The sequence below is a fragment of the Falco biarmicus genome, chromosome 6 (assembly GCF_023638135.1).
Source record: "Falco biarmicus isolate bFalBia1 chromosome 6, bFalBia1.pri, whole genome shotgun sequence".
NCBI lineage: Eukaryota > Metazoa > Chordata > Aves > Falconiformes > Falconidae > Falco > Falco biarmicus.
Genome location: NC_079293.1, coordinates 9,043,327 through 9,066,220, shown reverse-complemented (window position 1 = coordinate 9,066,220; position 22,894 = coordinate 9,043,327). Strand labels below are relative to the sequence as shown.

The 22,894-nt window shown below is 41.9% G+C and overlaps 1 long non-coding RNA gene across 1 annotated transcript; it reads right to left on the bottom strand.

The window, feature by feature from the left end:
• Nucleotides 1–3,571: 3,571 nt before the first annotated feature.
• Nucleotides 3,572–9,212, bottom strand: LOC130151992 (uncharacterized). Its single transcript, XR_008822834.1, has 3 exons — nt 4,978–9,212; nt 4,570–4,763; nt 3,572–3,756 (listed from the first exon to the last, which is right to left on the bottom strand). It is a non-coding gene; the product is annotated as an uncharacterized LOC130151992 (long non-coding RNA).
• Between the last annotated feature and the right edge of the window lie 13,682 nt (nt 9,213–22,894).

Below are 22,894 nucleotides of genomic sequence, written 5' to 3'. Positions count from 1 at the left end.
AATAGTTTGACTTCCTACAGTTCCAAATGTACTGAGAGGATAGCTGAAATTTTTAATTCCATTCCTTCCTCCTGAATATTCATGAACTTCAGAAGAAAAATTCATAACAAGATTAATGCCATAACTTTAGGACATCCATAGCTCGGAATGACTGACTGGTAAAATGGCAAATCTTAACATACGTACAGTGATAAATAATTGTGAATTTCTGCTCATTTTGGCCTCAAAGTTGACTGAGTTAATGCACCCTCCATGTACTGGCTATGCTACAATGATACTGATAAATGTTAAGTAACTATAGTGACATATATTTCAATGATATCTTTAGATACAGCCTCCTGCCATTCAGGGATCAGGAAAGTAATGGCTAACTTAAAAAAATGTATACAATCAGAGTTAATTTAACATATTGAACTGCTTGCACCACAAAGTGAAGCGGCGAGTAAATTAATGGCAAATTTAGTAATAAAAGTGATCATTGGTAATAGGAAATACCTATGGCAATCTGAATTCAAAACAAACGTATACTGAAAAAAAACCCCAAATCCCAGCAAGCAGAATGATGTGTTTATCAGGAGGCCTTCAGAATATGTTTGGAAAATTTTGTAGGCACAAGTAAAACTAGCCTATACCATCTTCCTTAGACACAAGATACGGAACTGAAGAGGACAGAGACTACTAAAGAAAACCTTTTTTTTTTCCCCCTAAAGAAGGTTGCTAGATGTAGAGATAAGAGGCCATGCAGCAGCATTTAGATTTTAAAATATTTTGTAAATAGTTGTATCAGTTTGTTGCCCTGTGATCAGCTTAAAGGATGTTGGACCGTTGAAGAACATGTATCTTGGATGTATGGAGGCAACGCTATTGGAAGACCGTGAGTCTGAGGAGGCTATAAATACAAATACGAGGAATGTCAATGCTGGTATGTGTGTCGAAAGCATGTTCAGGAATATGTATCTTTTCATAGTTCATGAGAAGGAAGCAGGTGAGGATTTTTTTCTTCAAAATAAAGCAACATTGCATGCAAAATAAAAACTCCAAGTCTTTTCCGTATTTATCCCAGCTGGAGAAGAAACTAGTATGGGAAGTTCAGTTACACTGTGCGCCTCCATGGAAACAGCTGACTGAAACTTCTTGGTAGCATGGAAGGAAACTTGCTACAGCCATTCCTCCATGCTCCCATTCCTTAAAGTAATTCATCACATTTAATGTAATTAATTTGGAAGGAAGGAAGAGCAGTTTTCCCAATGGAATTTCATGACTGACAGCTGTTTTACATAATCAGTGCAGAAATAGTGCTGGTGGAGCATACTCCAGCTATTACCTCAAAATGGACATTTACTTTGCTTTACTACTGTTTTCCTCAGCAAGATAGCTAGGGAGACACAATTTAGATTCCTTCCCCTATACATTTAATTGTTTAGCTAAGCACGTTTTATGTTACAGAACCTTTTGCTTTGGGGCAGCAATGAGCGCCCAGTGCCTGGTCAGTCTGCAGGTCACCTAGGTCTTCCCCAGAAATATCAGCCTCACAATCCGAGTTACCAGTTCAAAAATCCTCCTTTCCAATAAGAAAATGGCAACATCTTAGATACTATTAGCTTTGTGTAACCGTGAAGTAAAGAAAATGCAAGGATGCCAATAATGTCTGTAAAATGATTTGTCGGTGCTTAATAAGGGTAACTATATTAATTTTTACAATTATTCAAGCCTATTCGACTGAATTTGTGAAAATAAATGGAAAAGCACTATAAAGAAAAAAGCAAATAATCATTTTCTGCAGCAAAATGTAGCGAAGAAGGGGTGGAGAGTAGTAAATATGTAATAAATCCAATACTTGATTCCTCCAGAATAATGTTTGCCTAATTTGTGGGAGGAAAAGAATCACATCTTTCCCTCCTGGCTCATATAATATACAGGTGTTTTGTGGAATGTGTCTCTGATTTTCCATGTTTATTTTAAATGAAAAGCTGTATATATTTCTCATGTACATTTGGAAAGAACCACCAACTTGGTAATTCCACCTGCACACTGTACATGTAGATGTTCAACAGTAGGTGGTGCTCCCAGGGTAGAAATGTACCTCGTCTAAAATGCAAATTAAACAAGGTTTACTGAGGAAGGAGAGCTCTTTGGGGTTTTTAATAGGGTAACTGAAGAGTATTTAAAGTGCAAAATCGCTGAAAAGATATTAAATATTATACTAACTGATTTTTAAATCCCGTGCAACTACATGACCACTCACACAAACATGGAAGATGCACATTTTTCAGTCTGCTCTTTTTCTTCCAAATCGTTCACTCAGCTTGCACCCTGACTATGGAATTTCTGTCCATGTGCCATTCACATTTGCTGATAATGGAATTATCAAATCCAAATTACCTAGAAGTTTTTCTCAGTTGTTAAATGTTTAATCTGTTTTGTTAGCAATTGTGCACTTTAAATATTCTTTTTGAATTACATCCTAGATATACAGTACATACCATGGGATTCTTAAAATCCTAGAATCTTTTCAAAGTTCTGAAAAGCAACAGAAGCTAACAGTTTCTGTTGGGTTTCTTTGCTGTAGGCATTCTTCATGCAATATATGTTTGCTCTTCAGTTTTGTTGCTTGAATTTTGTGATACAAATATGATCTCACACATTCTTTATGTGACCAGAGAGCATCACATGGGGGACATAACTCAGTACACTCAAATTCCAGCTTGAATGGCATTGGCAGAGTATCCTACAAATTCTTAATGAAATATAAAACTGAAGTTAAAATTACAGTTGAAAACAAACAAGTATCAAATGTCCCTAACAGCTTCCAAAGAGGGGGGTGTTGGTTTGGTTTTTTTTTTAGGGAATATTGGACTTCCTTTGCCTGTTTATACTTCTGTAGGAGTTCAACAACATTTGCACAAGATACTATTTGTTTATACACAATCTGACAAACCTGGTAATTTGCAAACAGTGTATTTTTAATTATAGTAGGTGCTTTGGCTATTTATGTATTTGAGCAGCTTGAGCTAAATTGAGAGCTAAATAAAACCAATGAGGCAGGAAAGTCCAATTAAAAGTACATTAATCAAATGCCCCCCAAATGCCTTTTCTCTCTCATAGGTATTGTTGCACTTTATGTAGAGTGCCTGTTTGATGTCAATTGTCCTTCTGCATCTAATGCAGTATCTTGTTCAGTCAGTGTGTGGTAATAAATGTAATTGTCAAGTGCCTGGTTTTGGATACTGCATTTTATATTTTTGTAGGTTTTATAGTTCATTTAAGTTTTAAGCCATTCTTCTTGTTAAGATTAATTATAGCCAAGAAAAAAAAGGTAAATGGGAATTTGACCACCATGTTAGGAAATTGATGTTTAAAACACAGGCTGCTTTTGATCTACCATAGTTGCAGTAGACTATCTTCTCATCTTCACTGGAATGAGTATGAGTTAGACTCTGTTGGTTTTCACATAAAATTCAAAATGGAAAAGTGCTTCAACAGAACACTTGAAATTTGTTCCCTTGATATCTGATGAACAATATTAGCTTGACTCAGCTTCTAGTATAATGCCATCAATCAAGAATAGGTCTGTGGGAGCTCATATGAAAAGTTTATTTTCCTGCACTGATGCACCTCTCAATACAGAAATGAGGACTTGCAGTTGTTCTGAAACACAGATTAGTAGCCAAGAAGTCTGAGGGTTGGACACAGAATTCCACTTTGCTTCATTGCAGCATCTTTATATGGTGCCAGGTAAGACTTTTAGGACCAGACCTCAAAAAGGAAAGAAAAGGGCAATTAAAACAGGACTCACACAGAATTTAGGATCTGAATCTGTTCTATATATAACAGAAGACTATAGAGAAAGAAACAGAAGACTCTCAGAAAATTGTACATCAAGTTAAAATATTTCTTTCTCCATACAGGGCTGGAAGCTCCTGAGAGGAGTGATGGGAGTTTAAGTTGTCTCGAGCTGGAGAGAGATCTGGAACCAGTGTTTGGGTTAGGTTGCTCACTGTTAGGCAGATGTAAAAGGTGAGTGCCACAGCCTTCTCTTTGGGTGAGAAAGAGGGAGAGAGCCGTCCTTTGAGTGAAAGGGGTGTAGGAGTCTGCCTGCAGAGGCTGAGCTGTGGGTGCCACCGTCTCTGTGAGGCTGGGAACCAGCGGAAGGGTGGGATTGCAGCCACACATGCTGTACTCATCACCTCCTGTGTGCTCGCGCTGCCTGGTGCTGCACTGTAGGTGACAGCTTTAGACAGGTGCCTGAAAGCAGGTTCCACCAAGTTCATCCTTTGGATCCCTTCCTGAGCTACACCGCCGTGGACACATCTGCCTCCAGTTCCAGCTGAGCCAACCAAAGACACTTCACTCCCTAGCCAGCTTCTCCCACCCTCATTCCCCTTTGCATACCCCTCCAACACAGACATACCTCCCTTTCTCTCCCTTTCCCTCCCTCTTTGCACCAGAGGCTTCCATCCTCCTCAGCCTCCCAGCTGAGCTGCTTGTAAGACATTCCTGACAACAAGAGCCAAGTTAACGAAGGCCTAAATTAATTCTGCCCATGCCATCCCGGATAACTGCACTTACGACAACCTGAGGAGGGTTCATATGAGCAGGTCACATAGATGGCCCTGTAGGCAGCCCTGCCAGTGACGAAAAAGTCCTCATGGACAGAAGAAGGAACATTCAAATAAATTTTGGTATGAGACTTAAAGGTATTGCTTCACACAGGTGTCAAACCTGGGCTCGTCTTTAATGTTCTTCTAGCAATAACCATTTTGCTGCGCAGGAAAAAAAGAAAAAGCAGTCTGTTCATTATTTCTATTCAAATGACTTACACAACTGCTTGCAAGAGCTGAGTATTCAATAGCATGCAATAACATTAACTACTGATTTTCCCTTCAGTGAGAGGATTTTCAGGAGGTAACTTCTGACTTCTGAATTAAGTTAAAGGGGCTTCATCATAAAATTTTATATAACTAGTGATGCAATTACCTTTGGTGGTTGCATTGCCATAGAATATTTATAACTGGAGAAATAGCATCCCATGTTAAGCTGAGCCTGCTGTGCAAGAAAGAGGGTTTACTGGAGTACGTGTTCAATATACATAATAGATACCATTTCACAGGATTAAAAATGTAGACTCCTCAACAGTAAATTTAAGCTTTCTGACTGGCTTTTCCTAGTTATCTTTAGCATCTTATAAGTAGTTCAGAGACCATGGTGTCTGTGTTCCCTGGTTACAGAGCACGGAAACTGGACAAGTTTAAGGACAATAGCCCTGAATAACAAAGCTTGAATGGCACTTTCAATTCAAAAAGCCCTTAAAGCAATGACTACAAAAATCTGTGAAGAAATAACAAGGCAAGATCATTATCAAAGAACTTTCTTTCACTATAGGAAATTCTAAATCAAAAAGACAGGTAAATTGTGTCCTTAATGAAGAGTAAATAAAATATGTTCAGGTATATGATTGCCTTTTTCATTAGTAATGCTTCTGTACAATCTGATGTGTATTAAAAACATGAAAAAAAAGAGCTTGATAGCACTTTATGCCTTGGGTTAATTTGTTTAAATTTGAAATATTGTACTGAACTAAAATTAAAAACATATGCTCTGTGCATATGTTATGCAGACATGAAACATTTTATACATGAAGTATGGCAGATAGATACTCTTCTTATAAGTAAATGAAGATGTTTTTAAAAATGTATATCTGATTTCTTTCTAGGGATATGCAGGCTAAGCAAATGTGCCTTGCCTTAGTGCTGCTTTAGAAGCAGGCTCATAGAGAACCTTGAATCAAATATTTCATAAAAACCTCTGACACTCAATAAGATATGTCAGAGTAGCTTTTAAGTTTATTTTCTTATTGCTATGTCTTGAAGAAATACCAAGAACACTGGCAAATGTTACACACACACACATATATATATAAACACATTCTGCCTCCTAGCAGAAAATAGAGTTTGTTGCGTATTTATAAAGCACTACATCCATTCCTCCAGCCTTCCAGCAAGGCAGTTTGATTTGTGTTTTGCAGAAAGGGAAGACTGAGGGACCAAGAAGTTAGGAGGACTTGCCCAAAGACACGGAGCGGGTAAAATAACAGAAGCAGAAAGAAAACAGAAAAAACCTGACTGCTTAACTCCCACAGCAAATGAATAATTCTCTCCAGTGCTATTATTGAATTATAACAGAGAGTCTTATATTCTCAATTTTCTTACCTCCAGTAGGATTCCCTTATTGTCCAGTACTGTTTCACTGCTTAATTACCTCAACAGTAATTAGAGGCAGGAACCCATTCCTCAGCCTATAAAATCCTCCTGTCTTTAAACTGAAGTAAGAAAGAATCACTTAAATAAGAGAAAACCCAAAATCAAGATTTCTGTGACCAGGAAAATAAACACTGTATGAGGCAATTACTGAGCAACACGCGCCACACATGGCTGTAGGCTTCAGCTGCGGGTTGGTTTTCCTTGTCCAGACATAAAAAATGATACCTAAACCCAACATGAATTAAAGAAGTCAAAATAAAATTATCATCTCACAGAATAATTCACTTCCCACAGGATTTTCTGAACCTTGCACTGTAAATCAATGTTCTCAGTGTGCCTGGAAACTTTACTCTCTCAAGAGGCTCCTTGGCCATCACACTACTTTATTGAACTTGGCTATCCTGGTAATAACATGCCCTCCCACAATACATGCACTGTTTTATTTGGCCTGTAGACCTGTGGGACTCATTCCTTTTCCAAAATCCTAAGTTATGGGGTCGTGTACTGATTATAGAGCATAGCCAAGGGTCTAAATACTAAATTTAGTGTTTAGATTAAATAAGAGGAACTAAAATTACAGTTTCTGAGAACATATCAATAGGATCTAATCCCGTTGCTTGATTCTTGATTGCCAGGTGACTCCAGTCTATATTTAAAAACAAAACCCTAAAAGTTTCAAAGTGGACTAAGTGCAGTCTTCACGGTCAGCCGGTCTTCAAACCTTGGCCTGTGCAGGGCTGTATGTCCATGTCAGGATCCTGGCTATCTCTGCCACTGGCTGTGTCCACCTTGTTCCTTGGCAGAACTTTCCTGGCAGCGTTTTGAGCTCCAGGCTATGACCCAGCACTAGGCATCTGTTCTTCTAGGCAGACTTGATTCAGCTGAAGCCCTAGATGCCTACTGCTGTGTCTGTTCCTGAGGCAAGCAATATGAGGACTTTTTAAAGGAGGTCCCACTCTTGTCTTCTCTCCCCATCTCAGGCCAGGTTTTCTCCCCCTCTTCTGGACCACGGCGATTGGGACAACTGGAAAAACTGTGGAGAAAGCTCTGCCTGATCACATGGCAGACAACTGCTCACTGGAGAACATTAAACGTAAACACAATTGAGACTTCTTCTGGAAGTAACAAGCACACTGGGTGTTTCTGCAAGTAACTAATGTATTGTAGCTTTGACCACATCCTAGGAACTTCTGTGCAGCAGTGTGAGGGCAATCACTGACAACTAGAGGTCCATATGTTCTATCCCTACAGAAACGGGGATCTGACTTTTTAAAATCTTAATCAGGTCTTTAAAGACAAATATCTGCTCTGTAAATTAATGGGAAGTATGTTATTTTTGGCCTAAGCTTGCATTAACTCAAAAGTTGGGCAAAAATCGTTCTATTCTTTTTTTGTTTTGTTTCCCTATTCAAATTAGCAGATGCACTTCCTATCATTTGGTACTTTTTCTGTCAATAACACACAAATCCCATGGAAACATGCCAAATATTTTCTTAGCAACCAAGCCTCTTGCCTGATATACATGATTAACTACAACAGACTGTTAAAAGCTTAAAATAAACCTGCCTTTTTTTATTTAGAATTTCATATAGTGAAAGAAGATTCACTGGTAATGAATTTAGCACAGCTTCAGAAGAATTTATTCATTTTTATGGAGGCTGAGCACTCAAGGGATGTCATGGTAAAAGCGAGAGTTGCTGTAAAGGTAAATCTGATGGGATCAGTCCAATGACTGTGAGTTCAGGTAAAGTAAAAGCACTCTCACCAATTGATGGCATTGGCTCCCCTGTCATTAAAATGTAAATTGATCCACGCCTCGTTAGTGCATAATACTGCTGCAGAAAGCATCCTTCTCCACCAAGTAGTAAATTCCATTACGAAAGATGGGATTTTGACAAGTTTTTTCTAGTTCCAAGAGGGTAAATATTTTGGAGAAGAGTATGCGGACTCTGGGCACTGCTTTCTAAGTCTCTGGAAGGTGAAGACTAATCACATTTTCAGAAAACAGAAGCTGTAGTTTTTATGTCTTTGCATTTGGGTAAAGTAAAGTAGAAAAACATATCACAAATTTTATCCTATTTCTAGAGAATCTTTTTCATCTTTGTTTAGAATAATCTCCATTGACTTTACAGTCTTTGAATTAGACCTGGGGTGCAGGCTGATGGTATATGGGAAATAATTATTTTTAGAAGCAGTGTACATAACTGCTCTGAAAAGAAACAAAACAACAGTATCTGAAGTAGACTGACACTCACTTGAACTCAGCTTCTTCAAGGCTCGTGTGGCATCCTAGTCACAAGCTAACCATCCATTTGCGTGGCAGCCATCACAAACTTAGAGACCAGAGACCTTTAGGTACCTCTGTAGTTATTAGACAGAGCTAGTACTTAAATATCTTATTTCTCCAACGATTCTGAAAGTAGGTGTCCATGAGCAGAAATTTTTCTGGCACTGGGAAAAAAATAACTATTAAGTAGGAGAACAAGAAACAAAGGGAAAGAAAACACAGCATGAAGATTTACCAGCTGATGACCTTAAGTAGCCCTTTATTCAGGTCTTTTAAATAGTATATGGACAATGGCAGCTTTAGTGATCTCATAGGAAGAAAGATTTCTCCAGTAAACCTGTTGAAATTTAATGATATGCCTGCAAGTACAATTCTCCTCATTTGTGCCTGCTGTTGGCAAGTGCAATGCATCATAAACTTCTCTTCTTCTCTTCACAAGTGATCCACAAGATGTGACACAAACAGCTGCAGTATAGTAACATGGAATGATCTAAACGGCTGTGCTAAAGGTTGCAGCAAGTTAGATGTTCTTAAAGCTCTGCAAACTAATAAAGAAAAAATAAAAGAAAGATTAATCCTTGTTTTAGCAGCTTTTATAGCAAAAGGTTGTTGGAAAAGTAAATATTACATGTAACTTTGAAGACAAGGAATATTTCAGTTACCTGGAGCTGTGCCCCACTGCAATCATTAGGGACCTATGAAATCATACCGGTGCCCAGTGTCGGCATGGAGAATCATATTTGCACGGTAACAAAATGCAATGAGCAGCACCAACCTCCTCTGTTACTCACTTCTCCTGCCAGGAGGTGGGAAAAGGGCTTCCACAGCCGCTTTGACAGACACACTGCTATGCCTCAGTGCACTGCGCTTTTGCCTGATGCCCTTTCGGACCTTCATTCCTCTGTCACAGAGGAATAATATCACCTTGAAATAAGAGTCTTTTTTGTTAAGATTTGGTCTATGCATAAATTTCTGAAGTAGTATTGTAGAAAATGGTCTTGTAGGTAAGGAATGTATTTTCAGCTCCTAGTCTCCCAAAATAGAGATGTCCATCATTTCTTACAGATCTGATCCGTATAGAGGGAAACACTTCTGCAGGAATTGAGAAAAAAGTCTAACTTTTTACTCCATGTGATATTTGCTGGCTGTCTTTAATAAGACTAGTTTTGTGCAATGAAAACATTGTTTGAGGTAGAAAAAGAAGATAATTCAAACTGAGCCAAGCCACCCCTGGAGCCAACTGCTTTTAAGGCTGGGGAGGAAGACTCTTCTTTGATGCACAATGCAGTAGTTCAGTTCTCATTAATATCAATTAGAAGTTGATGAAGTTCTTTGGTTTATTACGCTGTCATTTGCACTACATTTTCAAATTGCAGCAAGACATCAAATATTCTCACAGGCGGTAACTACTCACAGGGGATTTTATGCAGTGCAAGACACTTAATGAAACCCAAGACATTATTATTATTAATTATTTGTATTACTTTCTTCCTTAGGAGTTGTAGTCATGGATCAAGTCATCATTGCATGATGTACAAAGTCAGAACAAAAAGGCCGTTACTACCTTAACAGTTACAGATCTGAGGTCATGAGTGGCATTGCTTGGCTTAAGAGCCTGAATTTGAATTTTCACCTTTCCAATTTCCACCTGGGCAATGCTACCTGACGAGTCAGTTGGTTGGTTTGATAAGTGTTCGGACTGCCCTAGCATCACCTGTTAGGAATCAGTGCTGTCTGAGCAGCCATCCTCCTTCGCTGACCTCAGTGGGAATCCTCAGGCTGAGGAAGTCCCATTACTTCCAGCAGTGCCAGTCTCCTGGTGCTCCTCTGCCTGGCCCCTACAGCTTCGACAGTCCTGAAGAGCGATGAGCATCTCCCAGCCCTGCCTGGTCCATGCTGTTGCCGGCTCCTCACACAGAACTGGCACTAAGATTTTTTTCTAAGAGGGAAGAAAATGCCAAGATACCTTGTATCTAACAGCCTCAGGAGGCAAGGGCAGTCACACGTGGCATCTGCTTGTGACTTCTCTCCCAGCTTCACCGTGAAGGGTCTGAGACCTCTTCATATGAGGTGGCTTCCCTGGGACAAAAGGACACTACTGGCCCTCTGTGGTCTGGGGCAGATGCTAGGAAGCAGGATTACTCGAAAAGCCGCTCGCCAAGTAGCATTGCTAGGGCACAGCTAATTTGAGGCCAGAGAAAAGGATGCTGCAGGGGTCAGCATGAGCCTGGGCAGGAGTTCTGGGTGACTCGTAGGTAGAAAACCTGCATCTCCTAGAAGAGTTAAGCCACAAAGTCGTCTCATTTTTGTGCTGCAGCTGCTAAATCAGCTCCCCGGTATTTGTGCCTGACCCCAGTATACAGCTCTCCCTTTTCCCAGTGGATCGGCAGGGGTGCTGGTTTGTCCTTGTCCTTATGGAGTGGCTCTGCCAGCAGAGCACGTTCCAGATGGTAACTGCCCTTAGGACAAAGCATATATGGAACAGGGTGAGGGAAGAACGAAACAGTGGGGAAAAAATCAACTAATTTCAATACAGAGGTTATGCCCTTAGGCTATATATAGATAGAATACTTCTTAAATGAGAGGGGGGGAAAAAGGTGTGCAGAAAACAGTAGCCAAAACCATAGTACCTTGCTGTTAGCCACCCGCAACCCAAAGGAGAATATCTTCCTGGAGTCATTTTAACAAGCAGCGTGTGTGCACAAAAGATGTGCATACTTCTGTTAGAAACACTGACCAACAGCTCCTAAATTACTAGTTTCCTAAGGCTACCAATTACTCTGAATACTGGGTGACCTGGACCACATGCAATCTTCCAAGTCCCTATATTAAAGAGGAACCTGAGCAGCGGGCCTCAGAAAAGACACGGAATTCTGAAAACGTTCCCCATTAATAGAATCGGGAGTTAAGCAGTTTTCTGAGCTGAGACCTCTCAGAACTATTTCTGCAAGCGGAAACTCCACAGATTTTCTGGGGTATAGATGTAGGAAGACGGTGAATTTATTCAACCCTCAAAACAAGGGAAACAAAGCTGTCGTGATGGTTAACGGAGAACTGTAGCCAAGTACTAATACTGACAGGACTTGCACTGGGGCAGGTGGATATATGAGTAGCGTATTTGGGCTGATAGCTTCCTAGACAATTTTATCCAGAGCTTGTCATCCTTGACAGTGAGGAAGCGGAGGGTAAAAGGAAAAAAAAAAAAAAAAAAAAAAAAAAGGATGTACCCTAACCTGCAGCACCAAGGTAATTTTGGATTCTAGGAACCTCAAAAGTGCAGTAGTTTCAACAGGGGATGAAGAATCATGCTGAACTTGAGGAGTCACCCAGAAATCATTATAATAACAATAAATAATTATATATTGATATATTAATATATATTAATATGCAATTAATTATCATATATTTAATATATAATTTAATACAACTAATTAATATATTAATATATTAATTTCACAACAGCTAAGTTAAGACATCACCACATAGGGAATCTGAGATCATTTGAATGTTCCATCAATCCAAGCAAAGGAGTTGCATTCCCTCCGTGCCTATTAGAAAAAAAACCAAAAACAAACAAACAAAAAAAAAGGCTTGGGTAAGAAGTGATGTCAGGAGAAGAGGTTTTGTGGTTTTGCTCATTTCACAGTGGAATTAAGCCAGAGAAAAAAGCCAACTGTTCTACGGATGATAATACATAAAGTGGGGTTTTGGAAGTACAGACACCTCCAGAACTGCATCTTAAGTGGAGACGGAAAACAGGGAGAGGCTTCAAATGAGCCGTTTTGCTCTCCGCAAAGGTGCCGGCGATGGGGAGCCTTCCTCAGCCCCTCGGCAGCCCGCCCGTGTGCCGCGGCAGCCTCGCCTGGCGCATCCTCCGCTGGCTGCATGTGCTCCTTCCTCGGAGAGGCGACGCGCTGCCCGGCGGGAGAGCTCACCCCTCCCTCAGACCCCCGGGCCAGCTGCAGGGAGACGGCCTGGAAGGGACGCGGCTCAGCCATTGCCCCAGAGGGAGCGCTGCCAGCGCGGGCAGGCGGAGAATGCAAGCCCAGCTCCCCGGCCTCGCGTGCCATGAAGGCAGGTCGGTGCCTGGGAGGAAACTGGACCCTCAGCACTGCTCCGAGCATGAACTGTGTTCCAGCTGCGTTGATTAAGAACATCAGGGCTATGTTTAGATCACGAATTTTCCGTGGGGATTTTTGTTGGAAGGCGTCAGCTATCAAAGATTTGGTGTTAAGGTTTTTTTCAGAAATATTCTAGTTTTAATGACAATTTTGTCCTGAAGTTCTTCTCAAAAATCAGCAATGTCTCTGCTAATATTCAACAGCTTTCAGGGTGCAGGATTTGCTCAGTCTGATCCTTCTTCTTCCACACTCTAAACCAGGGGACCTCAAACTACGGCCCCCCAGGGTCCTCAGTCCGGCCCCCGGTATTTACAGACCCCCCCGCCGGGGGTTGGGGGGGAACCAACAGCCGCAGATGGCCTCCTGCCACTTCATCCGCGCCGGCCCCCTGGTTAAAGAAGTTTAAGGACCCCTGGTCTAAACAATTCTCCTCAGCTGTCCATGCTGTTCCCCATTGTATAAATGACGTGCCTACCAGCCAGAGAAAGAAACACGTTCTTGGCTTGGGAGGTAATGGGTTCAGGTCAGAGTCCCAGCACAATGCCACCTGGGGCTGTTTGTTTAACGCAAGGGCTGGCAGACAGGCCACGGGAGGTATGAGAGATGTGCAGCCTTGCAAAGCTGGGTGGCTGGGCAGGCAACACACGGCATTTCAAAGCCCCGTGTATAGGTGACGGTATCAAGCACCCGATTAACACAGTTCAGCTGACTTGGCACGAGGCACCTACCTCAGAGTGAGTTGAACTGGCTCCTTTGATATCCATCAACTGAAGAAGTTCAGACACCTGATGTGTTTCTATCACCTACAGCCAGATAGCTAAACTTAGGTTTCTTAACCTGTACCTGTCCTCTGCTCCTTCTCCACAGAGCTGCCACATGGGCATTGCAGAGGACTGAACAAATTCCCATCCTGGATGAGGGTCGCAGTCTGAATACATGCCATACATTGAACAACCTCCAGCTCTCTCAGCCTGTGCGTGAACATAAAATACCTGGGAAAATCTTAGGGTTGCCCCAGAACATGATAGGAAAGCTTTTGAGATCTGAAATAATTTTGCAGCAAGGGGAAAATTTCCTATTCTCCTGGTTTCAGCTGGGATGGAGTTCATTTTCTTCTTAGTAGCTGGTGCAGCGCTGTGTTGTGGATTTGGTGTGACTGCAATGCTGACAGCACACGGATGGGTTTGGCTGTTGCAGGGTCATGTTTATACTAAGTCAAGGGCTTTTCGGTTTCTCAGGCCCTGCCAGAGGGAGGGCTGGAGGGACACGGGAATCTGGGAGGGGACACAGCCAGGACAGGTGACCCGAGCTAGCCCAAGGGATATTCCATAGCGTGGGACGTCACGCTCAGTATATAAACTAGGTGGGGTTGGCCAGGGCCAGCTGATCACTGCTCAGGACCCGGCTGGGCATCAGTCAGCAGGTGATGAGCAACTGTATTGTGCTTCACTTGTTTTCTTTTCTCCCTTCCCTTTGGATTTCATTCCTGCCCCCTTCTCCCTCCTTTTCATCATAATTGTTGGGGTTTTTTTAATTATTTTATTTCAATTATTAAATTGTTCTTATCTGAACCCTCAAGTTTTACGTTCCTTTCTGATCCTCCTCCCCATCCCTCTGGGTGAGGGGAGAGGGAGTGAGCGGCTGCGTGGCACTTGGTTACTGGCTGGGTTAAACCACGACACTACCCATCCCTAGCTCCAGTCTTATCAGGTGTCTGAGACATTTATACATGAAAGGAAAACCTCACTATGGGTTGATGAGAAAAGCAACAGATCCCAGCCGTTTTCTCAGATAAACAAATGAGGTTTTGTCAGGATTAACAAAGTGAGTCTCAAGAGGGCAAACCGACCTTCCTACTCTGTAAATATCAGCAAAGGATGCTGAGAACAGAGACAAGAGCAGGAGACACCTGAAATTAATGAAGAAAGAAGAGTATGTCACAGCGGAGAAGCATCAGTGTAAAAGCACAGCATCAGTGATCGTACCCACAAGATGAAAAGAAGCAAAGGGAATTAACCGAGTATAAGGTTTGAGGACAGTACAGGGGCTACAGAAGGTGTTTGCAGAAGAGATAAAGGGAACCTGACTTGTTTAGCATCACAAAGCAAAGCAAGAGTAGCTGCTTTCAGAAATACCTTAGAGCCAGTGGACAACCAGAAAAGTACTGTCAGCTACTCATTCTCCTCCTGCAAGACAGAGATACTGATAATATATATTTAATTGGATTGGACTTAATTGGATAATTCCTCTCTTATTTAGGAAGAATACAGTATCGAGTGTAATGGCACAAACCAGGCTGAATGTCACGGTCATCTTAATGGAGACTTGGAAGAACAGTTTTTCTGAGCAAATCTAAAATCATGAATTGTTGCCTTCTGTCATGAAAATGAAGATACTTAAAAAGAGAAAGTACAAGATGAAATATGCATTTGGAAGTTCTATTAGTTTATCATGTATTTTTATTTCTTAGATGCACTTTCTTCGAGGAGTCTGCTTCCATCTTTCAAGGATTTCTCCACAACCATAGGAAAAAAAGTATTTTATTTTTTTTTAAATCAAAGCTAAAAACCTTATGGGATTTTCAGAGCCTCAGCAGTCCTGAAATGAAATGCAATTCCCTGAGGTTTAGGATCACAGAGATGTAAACATGCCTGCCATAGAAGACTCCCCAAACAAAGCAGAAGTTTGGTAGAATTAAATTTTCTTCCAACTTGCTTCTGCTGACTTAACTAAGGGAAAAAAGACCTAACATTCTAGAAGAGATTTCACATTTTCAGTGTGTTTCAGGAGTGAGGTTGCAAAGCTTTTGGGGATCAAGGCTTATCAGTGAGTCCCAATAACACAAGAAAAGTTTACGTTGAGTATCCTGAACATCAGGTCCATCCAGGAGGTTTAATCTGGTGGGTGTTATGAAAATCACCTGTGGCAAGGATAGAAGAGAAGTGAAGGACTGGTGAGATTCATAGGATTACATACCTACGCACGTCTGCTGGGCTGCTTTCCAGTGATTGCTGCTGCCCTATGGGTGCTTCATGGTGCTTGCAAAAACCCTTTGCAAGCCATGAAAGGATGGATTTTCCACCCTCATCTGAGCTTTTCTTCTTCAACCCGGTCTTCCCACTCTGTGCCAGTCAGCCTGCTCCCACCGTAGGCTACCGGTACCGTTTAAGCCAATGAAGAAGGTAACATCACGAGCATGATCAAAGATTTGGCTCAGAGGCTGCCAATATGCTGAACAGTCCCCGGTCACCTGCAATGTTAGAGATGGGCTTGCTGCAGCTCTGCAGTTCATTAACTGCAGAAGTATAAAATACAAATGCACGTTATTAGGACCGCATTGATACAACTGCACAGAAGAGTGTGTAAGCAATCGTAACAACGAGGGAGAGATAAGGTAAGCATCTGAAAGACCACTTTGTTGGATGTTCCTTCATCTCCATGAAATTACAATAATTATCCGGACAAATTAGATACATCCTTTTGAGGGTTCAATTCCAAAATCAAACTCATTTTTTGTTGCAGAGAAGACATTTATTTACACAATTATCCTGCTTACATCATTGTGGACTTCCCTTGAACTGTGCATTGCCTCAAGCTGGGAGACTACAGTAGGCACTTTCTATACTTCCCTGATCTCTGTGCTTCTTCATTAAAAAAATAAATAGGTTAAGAAATCTAAAATCAACTTTCTTCATTCTAGAAAGTAACTCTTATCACCCACTGACCTCCTAAAGCTGCACCCTTTTGGCATCACTTTATCAAGCAAGATGACCACAGAGCTGCATTCTGCCCAGCCTGGATACAGCGCACAAAAAAAGAAAGTGAGAGGCAGAGAGAGATGGAGTGATGCATCTTGCTGCAGAGACATCACTTCTGCTGGAAAAGAGGTAAAGTCGTAGGGAAGGAGGATCCAGTAAATCTGTAGGTTCAGTGACCAGTCACACAGGATGGAAGAACCTGTACCTCTAAGACCACACAGTGGGCGTGAAGGCTCACTTGTTGCTGGCCTCTATGGCTTGAAGCTGAGACCTCCAGTTCTCCTAAACCCTTTATTAGGAGACACAGTTCAGCATCCTGGAGTGTATGTTCCTTCCAACTAAGAAAAGCATCATAGCCAAGGCCTACGAAGTCTACTGCAAGGTGTATTTTATGTCAACTATTTGCGTACGGTAGATAACGTGCACTAGCCCACAGCATTCAAAACGCTTAGAGCAAAAACTACTCCGATGGACCTCAGCTGTCCAGATGTGGGTAACAAGCTTCATGACCAGCAGGTACAGACAGCACTGACTTCAGGGAAGTCAACGGTGCCCTCTAAGGGAAACACGATACACAGGAGCTCCTGGCAGCTGCTGCACCCACCACCCGTACAGCCACTGACTAATCCATGAACTGTTTCTGAGTAATAACTTAAATAATCAATAAACTGACAAAATACGGAGTCCTTAATATCTCTTCTCAACTTGGGAAAGACAGCCTGTGCAAAGTTCATCTTTTTTCAAACATTTATTGCCTAGGGTAAGAGGGCATTCTTGTCCCAAAACGCGGGTAAATTTTTTGGGAGCAAGACCTCAGATCACGGCTCAGAAAAGAAAGCTACATCGCACTAGCAGGACCGTCTGCACAAGTGAAAGTGGGCCATGATGCATTTCATGAAACTTTATTCTGAGCTAAATAACACCAAACAGCAGCAGGTACGTGGAGGGCAATTACAAGAGGTACTCAGGAATGAAGTGTGTGAATGAACAAGCACCAGAGAGGATCCACACCTCTGTAAGCAGTTTTGCCTCGGCCTTAGCCAACAGGAGTCTGCACTTACTCTGCAATTTACTTATAAAATTAAACATACTCTCTTTCAAGAAATAGGAAGTACCTTGAACAATAACACATACTTTTTTTTTTTTTTTTTTTTTTTTCAAACTTCCAGGTGAGCTCTGGCTGATAGCACCAGCCAAAGAACATCATTTGGCCAAATCAAGAAGAGCCTGATTGACCTCCAATGTACTGATGTGCAGATCTAATGCATGGGTATACATTATTTCAAGACAAGAGCCTGTTACCCAGGAAGATTAATCTTGCATTGAATTTCACAGGCACTGCAATGCTTTGCTGCTCAGAGAGTCAGGACAATTATTCCCAGGTTTTGTGATCGCCACTCATTAAAACGAGGATTTCCTTGATTAGGTTTTAGAGGAACTCTATATCTCAGAGTGTAATTTATTACTGAGAAGAACACAAAAATATTAATACCGCTTAGAGTTAAATATTTCTAGTGAGTGTTTTAAGTGTTGCTCATGCTTTAACTGTGCTTTTTTCTCTGGACTGCAGGTATAGTATGAGGATACTGTGATTTATCAATTAAAGCAAAGTTACATGCTGGCACATGGATGTAACTTTTGTAAGCAAAGGATATGTGGTGTATTTACTAGAAACAAACAAACAAAAATCAGAAACACAGGATTTTCAGAAGAATCCTAGATTTATGCATTTCTTCAACAGAAGAAATTATACACTACAGCTCATTCCATGACTGATGATGGGTTGAATATGTCTTTTTCATTAGAATACCCGAGATGTGGATAAAGGATGCCTACACACACATGAAAATGGGGGTGGTGCCTTTTAATTTCTGCGCTAGCTTCCACCACTGACCAGTGTGACTTGGAGAAGGCCTTTTGTACCTCACATTTCCTCGGGGTTTCCACAGGGGTGGTGTGAGGCCAACAGGTTTAGATAGCACGTTCAAACAAGAATGTCTCTGCAGCCTAAGTGCTGGTGCTGTTACTCTGTATGATGGTTTATGAGGCAAGGAAAACCATGGACCAGGCAAACAAATACTTGCTAGTTAAACGGGAAGCATTCCCCAGGGCTCGGGTGCTTGGCTCACACAGGCATTTTGAAGCTTAGTTTTGGGCTTGTTTCAACTAAGAATTCAAAACCAGAGCTAGTTTTACAGCAAGAGGAAGGTCAGGATGGGAGTTCAGTTTGTGCCCTTTGCCAACCCAAACATGATTTCTTCACGCCGAGTACTAGCAATTAACCGATCTCTAGTGAGTTACAGCACCTGGGTTATCCATTCTTGCTACCACAAGAATTATTAAGCAGCAAACTGTGAAGCTAACAGCTTGTTAGCGGCTTTGCAAAACAGCAGCACATGGCAATGTGCAGCTTCTCAGGTTGCTTGGGATAGGGGTGCCCTATACGAAGGCTAAAACAAAGACTTAAGCCACTGCCAGGAGATGGTGGGAAGATGAAGAACAGGCTGGAGCCCTTGGCAGCTCAGAGGAGGTGACAAAGGACAGTGAGAAAATCCTAATGGCTCACAGAGGCGGGACAGGACAGATACAGAAATCATGGGCAGCTCCCAAAGGCCTCAAAGGGCACTTCCAAAGCCACCTTCCCCAGCCAAAGCAGCTGACCAGGAGATATGAGGAGGACTTCAGAGCAGGTAAACCTTGTTCTCCGGTTGCTGTAAGGACCCCTGTCCAGGCCAATTGTGCCAAAGCATCTTGGTGCCTGGCCACTGGACAGACAGCTTGAGTACATCCACCTTGGTGCTCATGTGTGCGTGTGAGTACAAGCAAAATCAGTTTCAAAACACAATCACTCCCCTTCCTACAAGGCCTTTCCTATCTTCTTACAACATTACTTCCACCCACAGGTGAGAAGAAACACATCACAACATAGCTGGCAGGGAGCTCCAGCGTGAGGAGAGAAGCTGTGGGAGAGGAGAGAAGATAAAGGGAACTTCGGGAGAAGACAACTGTGTTGCTTAGGGGACAAAAAGCAGGAGACTGGTCAGACAGAATGAATGAATGATGGTCCATCAAGAGGAAAGAGTTGAAGCAGCAAGAGTTTATGAAAGTTAGAGGGAAAGAGAAGAGGGTTGTGGGTCTAAGGGAGATTCACAGAAATGACAGCAAAAGGTCCTGAAGACAAAGTTTGAACAAAATATTTCAGGAAACAGGAAGATGCAGAAAAATGGGTATCGGAATGATGAACCTGAAAAGCTGCTATTGTGGAGAGAGAGTTGAGTTAGGATTTGCATCTTGAATACAATGGTGTCATATTCAAGAACAGATGGACACACAGGAGGTATCTGAGACAATTTTGTGCAAATAGCACGAAGGAGCTTTGTGCAAAGGATTTCTGCTGGAAGGCAGCATTAATACTAGTGGGACATGGCAAGTATGGCAGAATCATCGAACAGCTTTGGCTGGGACCTTGGCAAGTCATCTGGTCCAACCCCTGCTCAGAGCAAAAAAATGAAAGGAATACTCAGGAGACAAAAAATTCCTTGCATCTTCACAGACATAAAGTTAAGTCTCAGCTATAGACCAGAAATGTATATCCAGCGTCAAACCTTCCCTTGGTTCTCTGTGGTTGATGTTCCCTTCTGGAAGCAATGCTCATTTTACAGATCACTGGAGTCACTACTGTAATTGCTCTGGATTCTCTGCAACAGAGCACAGAGGTTTTTTGCATATTAAAAGCAGGGAAAAGACACACATGGCAACCTGTAACTTGCTCTGAACACACATGCACATCTGATGCACAGTTGATGACTGCACAAAACAAAGACAGGAAAAATATTTCTCATGCAAACTGGGTTGGTGGCTAATCAAGTGAATCATACCTTTTAGAGAGGTATCCTAGCAACTCCCCAGCAGCCACAAGTCCCAGCTGACAGTGCACACTGATGCAATTGTTCTCCTCCTGCAGACATCAAAACTTTGCAGCTAATCAAAGAGATAATTCAAAATAGGAGACCATGTTAAATTTGATCCAACAAAAGGGAATTCTATAAATGAGCGATTTCACCGGGGCATCTCTTATGCTTAAAGCTGTCATCTCAGAACGAGAGTAGGTCAGGCTTAGCAAAACCATGCAACTCTGGGAACAAAACCTCCCTTCCTGCAATTGGCAGGCACTTGCTTCTGCCGTGTTGATTTTTACTGGTCTCCGCTTTGGAGCACTGTGCGGAATTTATTACTATGTTCCTGAACAGCAAATGCTCACCCAATCTAGCGTACAATTATCAGCAAAAGCCCTGCTGATCCTCTTGTAGCCATTCGCCCCAAGATGTTTCCCTGAACAAATTCCTGCTCCCAGCATGCCAGATTAGATGTTCTTTCACATCTCCTGACAGTGCAAATAGGCTCTGGGCTGGCTAGATTGGGCCCCCCGTCTCAGGATCAGCAATGAACCTGAGGCTACCAAGTAGCCTAAGCACATCCCTCTCCAAGCATCTCCATTTTGAAAGCATTATAGATTTGCAATTCACCTCTTTAGGCATGTATGCAACAGGTGAAGCAGAATCAGCAGCACAGGATTTATTAGAGTTCTGAAAAATCTTTTTTTTTTTTTTTCTTTTTACTCTTTAGCCAGCCCAAAGATGCCACAGATCAGAGAAAAATACTCAACATGTCTAAGCAGTTCCCAGTTCACTTTTCTTCCGACTGTAGTATTCTTTAGGCTTCAATTCAGAGTTGTGATGGGCATCCAAGTTCTCCTCCTACAAGCTTACATCTATCTCTTCTCCTGTATTACAGATGATTTACTATGCTTCCCTATTCCTCCCCCCCCATCTTTCATCTCCTCTCTCAAAGAGAAAAACCTTTATTCTTAACACTTCCTGTTTTCTGTCAGGTGAGCCCTGACACCTGACCACCTTCATCAGATGCTCCTCAGATACTTTTGTTTCATGACCACTCTCCTGGGGATCAGAACTGGAAGACCAGTTTTCCCAGGGCAGTAACAATGTCCCTGAATATTCCACTGAAATAGCTCATCAAACTTTAATGATCTTTTCTGGTTGGAATGAAGGAATTTCTCCCATCGCTTTTGGTGGTTCAGAAGAAAAGCAAAACACAACAGATGTAACAGCCATATAGTCTGAACATCTAAAAAACAGAATCTACGGCTGGACATAAACATCAAACCATACAAAAATCATCAAGCCATTTGTGACCTATGTTTTGCCACAAAATGGGTACTCCCTTAAAGTCAATCAAGTGTTATTAAACACTGCCACCACTAAAAGCAACATGCAGACTATCCAGATACAGCAGTTGAGACCAGGGGTCAAGAGGACTACAGAGCATCAACGTGCCCAACCGTGAGGGCCATAGACCCTTTTAACACCTTGCAAAAGTTGCTTCCAGTCAGTAGAAAACTGTTAGTCCACAGTAGAAACAGTGCTTACAGATGTTAGAAGGACCCAAAGGTTCCCCCCACCCCAAAAAGAAGATGCCCTCTCAAAGCGCTGGCTTTACACATTTTAACTGCAATGTTGCTTGCATATAAGTAACTAAAACCACAAAGTGCAGCAAGAAAACAGAATAAGCTGCAGAGACAGACAACAATGAGGGGAAAATGGAAACTATACCTGTGATACTGTTCCCAGAACAGAAGATTAATTTATTTTTGTCCTCCTAACACAGATCCACCTTTTTTTTGTGTGTGTGTGTGTGTGCAAGTCACTGCAGTGTTTGCTTTAGAAAGAGTCTGGTTACAGGATGTGAACATTTGTCAACTTAAGAAGGGGCTGATAATATGAAAAACAGCTTAGAAACTATACATTTGTAATTGAAACAGCAGGGCACATCAGTTCAGCACAATAGTTAGAATTTGCCAGATGCTAATGGCTTGACTTACAAAGAAACAAAACACAACCCTCTATATGCTACATGATCCTTAATAACTGCAGCAGCTACATCATTGTTTTACGCCTTAGAATCCTCAACCACAGGAAAGAAAAATAAACAACCCACCTCAGCAGTATCTTCAGGAGCAATGCGCCTTCTTCTAGAAGGGTAGCAGTCTCCCACAAGTAGGACAAGAAAGTTAAGACAAATAACTAGCCACTCACTAACACCTGCAGGCTTCTCCTACCTCTTACACCACAGTATTCCCCCAAAGAAGTCATCGCGGAAGAGTAACGCCAACAGTTTTACTCACAGACAGTTACCATTGTTGCTGGTCAGAATCGTCCTGACATTCTGACCATCTGCAAGCAAAATGAACCAGTTAATTCTGTAATACTGTTATGAATATAATCAGGATTGTAAGCGAGCAGGTGAACACGAACTGCTCTTCATTACAGGGTGCATAGTGAGAACAGTCCCATGCACTGGGTCTGGATCTGTGACTAATTTTCTTTCTGAAAGGGGAGCAAACAAAGTTACTGCATGATGCAGACACCAGCCTTTCTTTCCAGAAGAGCC